This window comes from Rhinolophus ferrumequinum, chromosome 11, assembly GCF_004115265.2.
Source record: "Rhinolophus ferrumequinum isolate MPI-CBG mRhiFer1 chromosome 11, mRhiFer1_v1.p, whole genome shotgun sequence".
NCBI classification, from domain to species: domain Eukaryota; kingdom Metazoa; phylum Chordata; class Mammalia; order Chiroptera; family Rhinolophidae; genus Rhinolophus; species Rhinolophus ferrumequinum.
In genome coordinates this window covers 10,601,126-10,613,651 of record NC_046294.1, presented here as the reverse complement: position 1 = coordinate 10,613,651, position 12,526 = coordinate 10,601,126, and the positions used below count along the sequence as shown (strand labels likewise).

The 12,526-nt window shown below is 44.5% G+C and overlaps 4 non-coding genes across 4 annotated transcripts; 1 reads left to right on the top strand and 3 right to left on the bottom strand.

Annotated features, from left to right (window-relative positions):
• Window positions 1-3,013: 3,013 nt before the first annotated feature.
• On the bottom strand, window positions 3,014-3,086 carry TRNAV-UAC (transfer RNA valine (anticodon UAC)). The gene has a single exon. It is a non-coding gene; the product is annotated as a tRNA-Val (tRNA).
• Window positions 3,087-3,353: 267 nt separating this feature from the next.
• TRNAR-UCU (transfer RNA arginine (anticodon UCU)) lies at window positions 3,354-3,440 on the top strand. Its single transcript is given in 2 exon segments — window positions 3,354-3,390; window positions 3,405-3,440. It is a non-coding gene; the product is annotated as a tRNA-Arg (tRNA).
• A 4,386-nt stretch (window positions 3,441-7,826) lies between these two features.
• On the bottom strand, window positions 7,827-7,899 carry TRNAF-GAA (transfer RNA phenylalanine (anticodon GAA)). The gene has a single exon. It is a non-coding gene; the product is annotated as a tRNA-Phe (tRNA).
• Window positions 7,900-10,123: 2,224 nt separating this feature from the next.
• TRNAK-UUU (transfer RNA lysine (anticodon UUU)) lies at window positions 10,124-10,196 on the bottom strand. The gene has a single exon. It is a non-coding gene; the product is annotated as a tRNA-Lys (tRNA).
• Window positions 10,197-12,526: the final 2,330 nt, after the last annotated feature.

Below are 12,526 nucleotides of genomic sequence, written 5' to 3'. Positions count from 1 at the left end.
ACCCCCATCCTTCCCGTGAGTCTGATGTAGGTGGTCTGTGTAACACCACACTTTGAGAAACGCTACTCCAGATCAGTGTTTTCAAACTGCAGATCCTAAAACTCTAAGCATTGTGATGTCATTAGTAGGTCTGAATATGCATTCTTAAAAATGAAACAGAATAGTCTGAGGTAGAATAGAAAAAGCACACAACTCATCAAATGTGTTTAAAAGTATTATTTCCTGAAAACTTTATTTCAGATATACACATGAGTACAGTGGTCTTGATGTAAATAAAATTTATTTATTAGCATGTGCTCCAGGGACAAATGTTTGAAGGACACTGGGCTAAGATGTACTCTCTTGTTCTCATGCCCTCAGTCCCCTAATATGCAAAAGCATGCCTCGTGCTCTGCTCCAGCACCTTTCCTAGATCTGTCCAATGTCAACATTCAGGAAACGTGTAACAGCCAACAAAAGGAGCCATATCCTGGATCCTGAAAGCCTGTGGGCCTCTATGAATAAACCAGATGATTCCAACAAATCTGAAAGTCTAAGGAAGTAGGGGAAGGTGAGGCCCCCAAGGACCAAGGGCCTTCACACCTTCGTGAGCACCATGTGTTGAACCAACCTCATGGCCCTGAGAAATCACATCATAAAACCATGTGCCTTTGAGAAACAATTGAAGTCAAAGGAAACATGCACCTTTGCTAAAGAAATGAAAATTTGCACCAAACCATTTTAAAACAGTGATTTCTACACACAACTTGCAACTTGTTAAAGGGAAGGTAGTCCCTGAAGACTAAAAGCTCAGAGGCAGGTTGGTGAAGCAGGGCGTTATTAAAGTGGTACCAACGAGTGACACTTGGATTGTTTCCAATTTGGGGAGATTATGACCAGACTTGGTATAAACATTCACATATAAGTCTTCGTGTAAACGTGTGCTTTTATTTCTCTTGGGTAGAAGCAGGATTGTTGCATCTACAGTAAGAGTTTACTTTTATAAGAAACTTCTAAACTCTTTTCCTAAGTGGCTATACCATTTGTATTCCCACAAGCAATATATGGGAGTTCCAGTTGCTCCTCGCACCTGTCAGCCCTTGGTATTATTGGTTTTATGCTCTTGCTTTTTAACAGGTACGTTAAAAAAGGTATGTAGTGGTATTTTATTGTGATTTTAGTGTGCCTTTTCCTAATGACTAATGATGTTGAGTATCTTTGTGTGTGCTTATTTGCCATCTTTGTATCTTCTTTGATATATCTTCTGTTCAGATCTGTGCCCCCTTTTTTAATTAGGTTGTTTGTTGTTATTACACCATAAGAGGTTTTTTAAAAAAAATAAAATAAATTCAACATACAAGACTTTTATCAGAGAAGCCTTTTGCAAATATTTTTCTCCTAGTAATCTGGGACTTGTCTGTTCCTTTAAGAGTGTCTTTAGAAGAGTAGAAGATTTTAATTTTGATGAAGTCAAATTTACTATTTTTTTTTTTTGCATCGTATTTAAGAAATTTTTGCCTAACCAATGATCTCAAAGGTTTTCTCCTATATCTTCTTCTAGAAGAAACACCTAGTAGTTTCAGGTTTTACATTTTGGTCTATGATAAACCTTGCCATTTTGAAGTTTAAAATATAAAATCTCTGGCAAGACATTCCCCTGCAAAGTGTGTGCTGTTTGTAAACCTTGAAAGATGAACTCCAAAAAGCCTGATCTTTCTCTTTCCTGGATATCATTCAATTAATACAAGAGATTGGATTAAATTTTCTTCACAAGAAGATCAAAAATTTTAAATACCACTATTTAAAAAGACCTTTTTTCATACATTAATTCAATAAGCACGAATCATGTGCCTATTACAGAGTAGGAACTGGGTGGGGTACTCACTGAGACTCTGTCCTTGACCAAACTTCAGTCAATTTCCCCTGAGCCCTCTGCTCCACTAGGCCTCGACCTTGGCCCGCATCCTGTCTTCAGCCTGCATTGCCCAGTTTTAGCAAGGATCCTATGAAGTCAGTTAGCAAGAATCTCCCTACCTTTGGCATCTAATCACCTTTGATAGACATCAAATTCCTTATTCCCCACCGTTGAATTTGATCACCCTGCCTGCCTTCACCAAGAATCCTGTTAAGTCGGTATCGCAGGAATCCACTACCGGGTGATGTCTCTTCTTGGATGTTGCCATCTGACCCCGCCTCCCTAACTCTGCTCCTTGGCTATAAATCCCCAGCTGACTTCACTGTATTCAGATTTGAGCCCAGTCTATCTCCTCTATTGCAATAGTCTGGACACTTATTGCAACAGTCCTGTGTAAAGTCTTCCTTACCATTTCAACAAGTGTTGGAAAAAATTTGCCTTTAACAGTACCTAGGGGTGCAGTAGGGGAAGATAGAAAAATGAACAAGGTGCCCTGACCTCATGGGTCTTAAAGCCACAGAACTGAGTGGGGGCTGGGAGGCGTTTCCAGTTCTACTGATGCTGAGGCTGAAGGCAGGAAAGCATTACAGAAGTTGTATCCAAACTGTCTGGGACTGGGAGTAACCGTTCTTTAAAGGTGATAACGAGAAGGGGAAAGGTATTTTTAATTTAAATAAAGTACGAGGTCAGTGGACTTGGAGTTAATCAACAAAGGAGTGAGGTAGATAGACTTCGGGATATTCTCAACTACGTGGTGGCAGCATCTTTTAGTAAAAATAGCCCCAAGCAGAGTTTAGGAAGGAGCAGGAGGAGGGTCCAGGACACACCCCGTAGCACCAGCCTGCGAGCAGCTTGAGCAGTCGGAAGGGCGCAGGCGCGGCCGAACGCGGGGACCCTGCACCTCCGGAGAGTTGTGGGGGCTGCCTGCACCTCCCGAGAAGCTCCACACAGGGGCAGCCTCGGCGACCAATCTGGGAGGGCGCGCAAGCAAGTGGGACTGGCACCGCTAGCACAGCGCGGAGCCCGGGTCCAAACCGCAGAGTCTCCCGCTTCCCGAAGCAAAACGCAAGATCCCCTACGAGACTTAATGTCGTTCTGAGAGAAAACGTCACCACCCCCTGGCTCCACTGGGGCTCGAACCCAGGACCTTCTGCGTGTAAAGCAGACGTGCTAACCGCTACACTATGGAACCGCATGTTTCAGGGGCCTTCCAGAACTGATATCTCTACATAAAGACCGTTTTTCTTCCTGATTTGGAATGCAGCTGAGAGATGATCCCCGACACTCACTCACCGACAGAAACTTTCAAAAGAATTTCAGATTCTCAAGCAAACTTCAATCCACGCTTCTCTTTGGCGATACAGGCAACATAATTTCTCGGGGAAAGAGTGACCTGATCCACCGGACAGACACCGTTCCTGCATTGATGTAAGTAGCGCAGGAAAAGCTGCGAACACGTGGCTCTGTGGCGCAATGGATAGCGCATTGGACTTCTAGACAAACCAGAGGTATTCAAAGGTTGTGGGTTCGAGTCCCACCAGAGTCGCTTTTGTTTTGATTGAGGGAGAAAAGAATGGAAGGAAGTAAAAAGAAAAACTTATTTAAAATTGCCGATCCGATTTGCCCACTATGAAAAGGAAAGACTCTCATTCCAGGCCGTTGTTCTCACTCGGAAAGGTGTGAAGAATACCGTTACATGAACCTTCTCAATCACTCTCACGTGTCTCCAGAGTTTCTGATAACGAGATGAAGAAATTAGCAGAATGTGATAAATACTACTGAATAATGTTTTTTTCCTATACAGTATTGTTCTTTTGCATCAGGAATAAAAATTTTTAATTGTTCTGAAACTTTTCAGTAGATCAGTAGTGCTCAGGTTTTTGGGAAATAAGGTTGGACATGTCAGGTATCAGAATAGCTCAGTGGTTACAGTGTTGAATTTAGGATCCAGTACATTCATACCTGGTAGGTTTGCATCTCACTTCTGGGAGGGGTTCCCCTTGCTCTTCCAAGCAGTAACAGAACGTTTCCAAATGCCTGAAGATTTAACCATGGTGAAGTGTTTGGGTCTCTATCTTGCAACCCTAGGCGGCCAGATGAGAGTGGCAAAAAGAATCTGAATGGTTAAAATAGCAATGAAATCTGCAAGTTAATGACTTTTTGCCAGACATGGAAAGTATAGCAACAACTTCAGAATTGATGGTTTGGAAAATATTACAAAGAAAAGGTCTGCGTGAAACTATACTACGTTGTGGGAAAGGGGCACTGGGATGGAGGGCGCAGGGGGCACATTGTGCAGTAGAAACATTCACTCTGAAATTAGTCAACAGTTATCTCTTAAGATCCTATGGGTCAAATAGTGTTCTAAATCCTGGGGTTGTGGGAATGCAAAAAATTTTTTAATTTTTATTGAAAACTAAACAAAAGAATAGCAACAAAAAAGACAAGGTCCTAACCAAGAAAGCTACTGCCTAGTGACATTTACAGAGTGGCAGAGGGAAGACATGTTTCTAAACAAGCAAATAAATAGAATAGAATTTATAAAGAAAATAAAAGGGGGTGGCACGATTGAGTGGCATAGAACTTTCTCAGGACAAATTTATTCCATTTGTTGATGGAAATCATTCACCATAACCAGAATGTTCTTTCCTTTTCCCAAACAAAAACTTTCAAGGACCAATTCTGCCCTATGTCTTCCACTAAAAGCCTTCCCAGATCTACGGCCCTCTTTCAACTCTCCATTGATTCATTCAACAACAGATTTGTGCTGCCCACTGACCCAGGCACTGGGGATATACAGGGAGTTTCTGTCTTCAAAGCAGAAACATTCTAGAGGACAGACCAATTAAACAGGTGTTCAAGATTGGTTATAGTGGGTGCAGAGACAGGCTCAGAACCCCCAGTAACTAACTCCATCTGAAGAGGATCAAGCAGGAATCTCTGGGACTAGTCCCAGATTCCTATCTTTACAGATAAGCAAGAACTTCCCAAACCAAAGGAACTTAGAAAGTGGGACAACGTGGCAAGTCAAGATGAGGGTGGGGGGAGGACAGAAATGAAAGCACTATGGTTGTGTTAAATGAAATACAAACAGGTCTAGTTAACTCTCTTTATACCAAGCAGGCCTGTGCCATACTATTAACATTTGATTATATATAATTTGACTTTTTTTCAGTGTTTGGTACCTGTCAATCTAGTCTGTCCTAGGAGAACAGGAAACAGGTGTTTCTGCTCACTGCAGCTCCACTCCGCAGCCAATGTGACCCCAGCTCTGTTGTAAAGAGCTGAGGTTAGGCCAAAGGCTCACTAACTACCCCCAGGTTTGACCTCATGGCACAGGAGGCTCCTTTGGAGCGGGGACAGCTGGTTTTAGTGTTCTCCATTGAGCCCAGACTTGTCATCTGATTTTTAGGTTTCCACATTTTCATTTGTGAGAACTGTACCTAAGTAATTTGCGATTTTTCAATACCAGCAACTCTCCTCCAAAACCATGAAGTGTGGTGGAAAGGAAATTTGTGCTTTTATAACCTTCTCTGCTGGGATCTGTAGAAAACACAGGATATGCGATCCCAGAGGGTGGAATAATTTAACACACCATCATTTTTTGTTCTTCATGTAATTTATTACAAAAAAAAATACATGCTTTTTTTTAAACCCAATAATACAGATGTATAATATCTAAGGAAATGGTAAGAGCTTCCTCTAACACACTTCACTGTCATTCCTCAAAATGTTTATCAGGTTTTTTTCTATCCTTAAACATCTCTGATATATATGCAAATACCAAATGTACAAATATACATAATTTAAGGATTTATATACATATCCTTTCAATTTTTCATACGTTATATCATACATGTTGTTTAGCACCTTGTTTTGTTTTTTTTGCTTAACGTAACATAGATATCTTCCCATAACGGATCACGTTTTAAACTTTGCTCATACTTCCCGATACATGTCTTCATAAAAGAATGCCCAGCTCGTGGTTCCCCTATTTGGCGGGGTCCTGAACTCCAGAAGAGCTGAAATGCTTGTGAGGCTCCGCCCCATAGGACTCTCTTCCTTTCAAGAGGTCTCTCTCATCCAGTGCCTCAAGGGATGACATGGAAATGAAGGAGCAGGACGAAGGAAAAAGCTGACTCATCCATTATGTACAGGACACAGCTACCCAGGTTAACAGGACTCCTAAACACAAAATCCAGCCTGTAGCTTGCCTGATCAAAACCTTCCAAATGGACGCTTCAGGAAAAAGTTCAGAGTCCCTAGTGAACGTCCTTTCGCGTTTGCTCAGGATTCTCTTTCCAAGCCTTCAGTGGCGCAGTCACCATGCACATCTCAGTTAGGCATCACCAGCGGCTGGAAGACTTGGAGGCCCCTGACTTCTGGCGTCGGCCGGGGCCGGCTTCCCACCCTCAAAGCGCTCGACTGGGTTTCTGTTCTGCGTGTCTTCCCGCCCCACTGAGGATCGGGACTGGGTCTTTGCAGCCCCGCAGGCTTTGCTTAGGTCCTAGAGCGAGGCATGCATTCAATGAATGTCTGTCCAATGGGTGATTGAAAACTTAATCAATTATTTGTAATGCTCCCCACCCACAAGACGCTCCGGGGCTCTTCAAAGACCAAGATTGGGATTAGAAATCCCGCTACTCACCAGAGGCCCGCTAAAATCTTAGTGCGGAGAATTCCTCGTAAACCGTCTGTTCCCTTTAGGACGGCGGGGGCTGGGACGCTGCCCGGGGGGGGGGGGGATGTAGATGCGGCAAAAAAAAAAAAAAAAAAGAAGGAGAAATAAAGACCATTCTACCAAACACCTGCTCGACCTTGATTTTGCACTTTCACCTCAGGGAATCATCGGCCACTTGGCCTATTTACTACGGGTTGGCGCAAGAAAGAACGCTGCTTGTGAGTCGGGTTAGCTCAGGTGGTAGAGTAGCAGTCTCTCACCCTGAGTGTTGCGGGTTCGAGTCCCTGTTCAGATGAAGGTTTTTTTAAGTTTGCGAAATAAAGTCTCAAGACCACACTCACTCAGCAGGTGTGAGGTTATGCAAAACGCACAGGGGTTCCGCTCTCAAGGAGCTGGTAACCCAGATCTCCCGTGGATTTGAAAAGGTGGAAGGGGAGGAAAGTGCTTGAATAACCACCGCTTCCTTTATCTTTCAACCTTCGTGTGCTATGTTTTCGGATATTTTTTCCTTAAAACTAACATGTATTACTTTCTATACAAAACATCAATAAACACGACAAGAAAAGAGAAAAGAGAAAAAAATAAGAAAATCAAAAATAAAAAACCCCCAAAACGTCAATAAACACATAACCAAGAAAATGTCACACCTGTCATCAGAGTCATGACAGTAATGCAGTAATTGTGCAGCTCAGACATTTTATTAAAACCGCGGTGAGAAAACTGAGCTTGCAAGAAATACCTCAAATCGAGACACGTGCTTGTAAATCAACGCCCCCAGCTGCGAACCATCCGTCAGCAGATTTTTAACGCGCCAGTGGGTCCCTGGCCTTGGGGTCTCTGCTGTATAGACAGACAGACGTTATTCCGTCTGTCGCGGATGAGACTACTTTAGGAACCGAACCCAAGATCTTCTGCTTGTAATCCAAACGTATTGGCCACCACGCTATGAAATTTCATGCCACACGTTACAACCTAATACCCAGTAGTCTATCTAGATGGAATGATTACAGGACGGGTGACAATCGTTACATGATTTATGATTTCCTTTAGAGATTTAAGATCTTTCTCCTCATAGTGCTGTACTAAACACTGTCGTCGCGTGCCCACTAAGAGATGTTGACTGTGGGTGATGTAGGTACAAGGGTCCAGTGGGAATGGGGAAGGAGGGGACCCAAGAGAGGCTATACGTACTAGTAGTATAAGGAAAGGAATGGAGTCCAGTCCTACACCTGGATAGGTCAGCAAAACCTCTGCCGAAACCCGGGATCGAACCAGGGACCTTTAGATCTTCAGTCTAACGCTCTCCCAACTGAGCTATTTCGGCGAGATGGAAAATGTTTTCTAGGCTGTTAAGGCAATTTAAAAGAAGAAAAAAAGACGTATTCTCCACTTTTTTTTTTTTTTTGTATTCTCCACTTTCTTAATTCTTAATTTCACTTTCCAAATAGCATTGTGTTTAGCCCTGCGATTTGGGCCGTGAATGAGAAAATTCCTGTCATGTGAGGAGAATTTCTCTGTCTGCCTTGTCCCAGGTTATCTTTTATTGTCTTCCTAATGCTTTTCTGTACCTCTCCCAGGGGTCTAATAAGAATAAAGACAACCACTTATTACATGTTCCTACTGTGTGCCCAGCACATGATCCACGTGGTGGCATTCAATCCGCTCCCCCACCCCCACCCCCCCACTCTCCCCACCCCGCCGCGGCCAGCTTGATGTGATAATATGACTATTTTTAAATGAAATGACTAATTTGTCCCAAATCATCCAGCATTGAACCAGAGCTACATATCCAGCTCCAAAGCTAAAAAGGTCTTGGGGGAGACAGGCTTTAGGTTTTTTCTCACTTTTCACATAAGGGTGAAAACCATAGATGGAGTGGGAGTGAACTACTAGAGAGGAGGAAGAAGAACTAGGAGGCCTCAATGCTCTCCACACTGTCCTCTTCTTGCCCGTGCCTGTTCTTTTGTCATTCAATCAGAAAATGGAGCAAAGAAACTCACTTTTCAAGGTTGTCAAAAGTGTACTTGATCACTTTCTAAGGGACTTCCTCAGGAAGAAGAAAAATTAGACTGTTTGCCAGAACTTATATTGTTTCCATTCTTGGAATGCATCGCTTTCTTCAAGAAAGAAGCCGGTCTTAACGAACCAGCCCACTCCTCCTTGGATCAGTGACCTTTGGCTGTCCCTTGAGCATATATACCAACCAACACAAGTCCCACGAATATGGGCTTATGATCTTGGACATATTGGGAATACATTTCTTTGAAATGGTTCCTTACCTGTTTCAATCTGTATGTTTCCTTCGTGGCCTAGAAAGTTCTTTAATAATAATAGCTACAATGTATTGAAATCTTACTTTTAGGCAAAGAATCTATTAAGTACGTGTGTGTTATTTTATTTAATCACCGCAAGTTTATGAGATGGATGCTGTTAGTACTATTCCCTTTCTCCTGATGAGGAAACTGCCCTCGGGAGAGGGTGGGGTAATTGTGGGTCTGTGTGGGCCCAGAGCAAGACATTCGTACAAGGACGATGGTGGCCCTGCCTCCCACGTTAGTGCTACCTCCATCTTGGCCTTGCCAGGATCCCCTGGGCACCATAGTCCATCAGCTAGAAGGGCATCAGCCCACACCCCCATACTGTTAATGGGAGATCAAGACCCACTTTCTTCTGTTGCCTGGCAGAAGCAAGGAAGAAGGAAGGCTCAATCTCTAGCTAAGAAAGAATGGTCCCTTCATTTCACAGGGAAAATTAGTCTTGGGGAACCCAGCTTCTTGATGTCCACAACCCAACTTTCTCAAAACCTCTCAGGAGCCGAATGTTTCCTTTATTAATTTGTACTCGGTGGGAACTTTTTTTTGTTTGCTTTCTGAATCTTGGGACTTGTCTCATCCCTTGGATGCATTTCCCCCACGTACCCTCTTCCCCCCACCAGTAGAACCTGCCATCTCAACCTCAATTCCTTCGAGTATTCAGGGTCACACTTTGGGGGGAAGGGGAGAGATTTGACCTCGTTTAGAGGGGGAGCGGGCTCTGTTTGGTGGCTCGGATTCTAGCTGGTCAGCTCTTCCTTTTCAGAGTGCAGAAATATTCTCTAGAAGCGTAGGAAGGTGGCGTGCAAAGGTGCAGGACCCGTGTCATATTCTGCAGGCACCTAGCCGGAGGAAGAGTTCTCAGTAGCCGCAAACACGAGAGCGAAGGGAGGACACAGGGGTTAGGGGGACCCGGGGACTTCCTGAAGGTGTCTCTATTTCCCTCCCCTAATTACAGGCTGTAGCTTCGACCCCGCAGGCGGGCCGGTGGTTGCAGAATAAATTAGCCTACTTAGTTCCTGAGCCACTTGCAGCCTTCCGGAGAGCTTTGCACAAAGGACCGTGGTATCAGTCCTCGTGGAGGGCCCGTCTTTTCCCGGAAAGCGGTTGGACAGGAAGCGTACAAGCGCCAGGATTTTACTCCTTTCTTTAAAGGCAACCAGCTAAAAAGTGTAGCGCCCTAAAGCTGGGTCTAATTTTTTTAATTAAACTGAAAAAAGAAAAAGAAAATGGCTACGCCCGAACAGGGACTTGAACCCTGGACCCTCAGATTAAAAGTCTGATGCTCTACCGACTGAGCTATCCGGGCTCGCAGGGGGAGGTGCATTTGAATCAATGAAGACTGTGTGATCCTTTGCGCCGCGAGATAACGGACACCTTATTGAGCGAGTTCCCGGTCTCCTCTGCGTGGTGTGATTCAATCGGGTTCCAATCCGAGGAGTCTGAAAGGACGGTAGCGAGTCGTTCTTTGGCAGCTGCAGATTTATGAAATAAAATAAAACACGCCCCGTTTCATTTAGAGATCCCTTGGCAAACGTGAATCCAAGTTCTGCCAAACTCTGCGAAGGGAGAAGCCGCCTACTGCCAGTCATCACCGCTGTGCGTTTCTTTGTCCCAAACCAAAAGCACACCGGGTCGGCATTAACAGTTCAGTGTTAATGGCATCAGGCTGCCCTTTCTTCCGAAAGCACCACTTTGCAGTCTCCATTCCCCATTCCAGGCGCCCACCTCAAAAAGGAGCGCGGAGCACATTCGCTGGAAGAGACCACCTGCGCTCTCGCGCAGCAGCGATAGCAACCGCCATTGGCTGGGGCCCCTCGCCAGCCCCGCCCCCACCGGCCCCGCCTCGGCGCACGCGCGCTCACACCGCTCTTAGCTGGCTGAAGCCACGTTCCCTACTTGTCGCTGGTACGAGCCCTTTCAATCCTCTGGGCCTTTGCCCTCTAACTGTAAGGCCACCTCCCAATCACTTCTTCCCTGTCGTCCTTCCCAAGCACCTTTGAGAACTCAGCCTAACTGTCATCCTCCCTGGGAAGCTCCTGCCCTTCTCCCCGGCACTGTCGATCAACTAACTATAGGTCGAGCAGGCAAGGGTGTGAGCAGCCCTGTAGCCAACGCTTTAATATAGAGACATTCAAGTGATTTGGTAACACACAGGAACGACTAGAGGCGGGCAGAGTAGAACCTGGCAGGGAAAAAAACAGGCATTAGCACTGTGCCTTGAAAGACAGGAGTATGCCAGGCAGGCAAGAATGGTGATTCAAGCAGAGACACCCTGTCTTCTCGGAGCTTCTTCCTGGTATCCTAGGTATTTTCCACAGGGATTGCCCCTTTTCTCTTCAGGCTGGAATCTGGGAAATGTTCACCCTTTCAGGCAAAGGCCCAACATTTCCTAAGAGTATGCCACCCACCTTCATGATCCCAAGGTAGTTGACCTTTGCTCAGTGCACTTTTCCCTGGTGAGCAATAATAACAATCTCAACCTTCTCTCTTAACTGTATGTAACACTTTAAAACATGCTGTCAGGGATGGATAGATAGATAGATAGATAGATAGATAGATAGATAGATAGATAGATTAAGAAATTGGATGGTGGGGGCTGGCAAGTCTAAAATCTTTTGCGTAGGGCAACAAGCTGGAAATTCAGGTTAAGAGTTGATGTTGCAGACTTGAGTCTAACTTTAGCAAGGCAGCAAGCTGGAGAGTTAGGCAGGTTTTGTAGGTTACAGTCTTGAGAATTTCCTCTTCCTCAGGAAGCCCTAGTCTTTGTTCTTAGACCTATAGATGATTGGATGAGATCCACCCACATTATGGAGGGTAATCTGCTTTACTCAAGGTCTACTGTTTTAAAAGTTAATTAGCTCTAAAAGGCACATTGACAACACCATCTTGACTGGTGTTTACTGGGCACCATGGCTTGACAAATGGACACACAAAATTCACCACCACACATGCTGACATACATCAAGCCTAGTTTGAACTGCCTAATCTCTTAGTCCACCATTTTGTTTTCTTTCCTTTTGACCATCATTGTGTAAGGGTGAATTTCGGGGAATCAATATCATAGTTAGACCTAGCTAGTTTGCAGTTAGATCCACCTTGATATTTACCTATTTTCTCCCCTCACTGATGGACTTAAGAACTGTGTTCTGTTGATTCTCTTTCTTAAGGCTACACATACTTCGCTAATCCATTTAATTAGCAGAATCCTAACCTGAAAAGAGCCATTTCTTAATCCTCAGGTGCCGGGACACTAGAATCCATTTTGCAACTACTGTACCTGCAGTTTTCACTGGTAACGCATAAAGTCCCAGGCTGTAGTGGCGGAGTCCGTAGATAACATTATCTTAAAACAGACCAGACCCCAGAAAGCGATGTCAGCCCTGGGACCTGCCTGACCGACTCCCCCTCTCCTTTGTTCTTCTTGTGTACCTACAAACCTTTTGATCAGTCTAGAAATGGGGAGATGGTCTTTGGACAGGAGACTCCCATCCGCCTAGAGTAACAGCATTCTGAATAAACCTGCTTTTCTTTCCACCAACCTTGTCTCTCGATTTTTAACTTTCTCAAGCGGCAGACAGCTGGACCCTTAGCATGGTACCAGTTGGGTTTTTCAAAAGTCCATTATCAAAATGCATC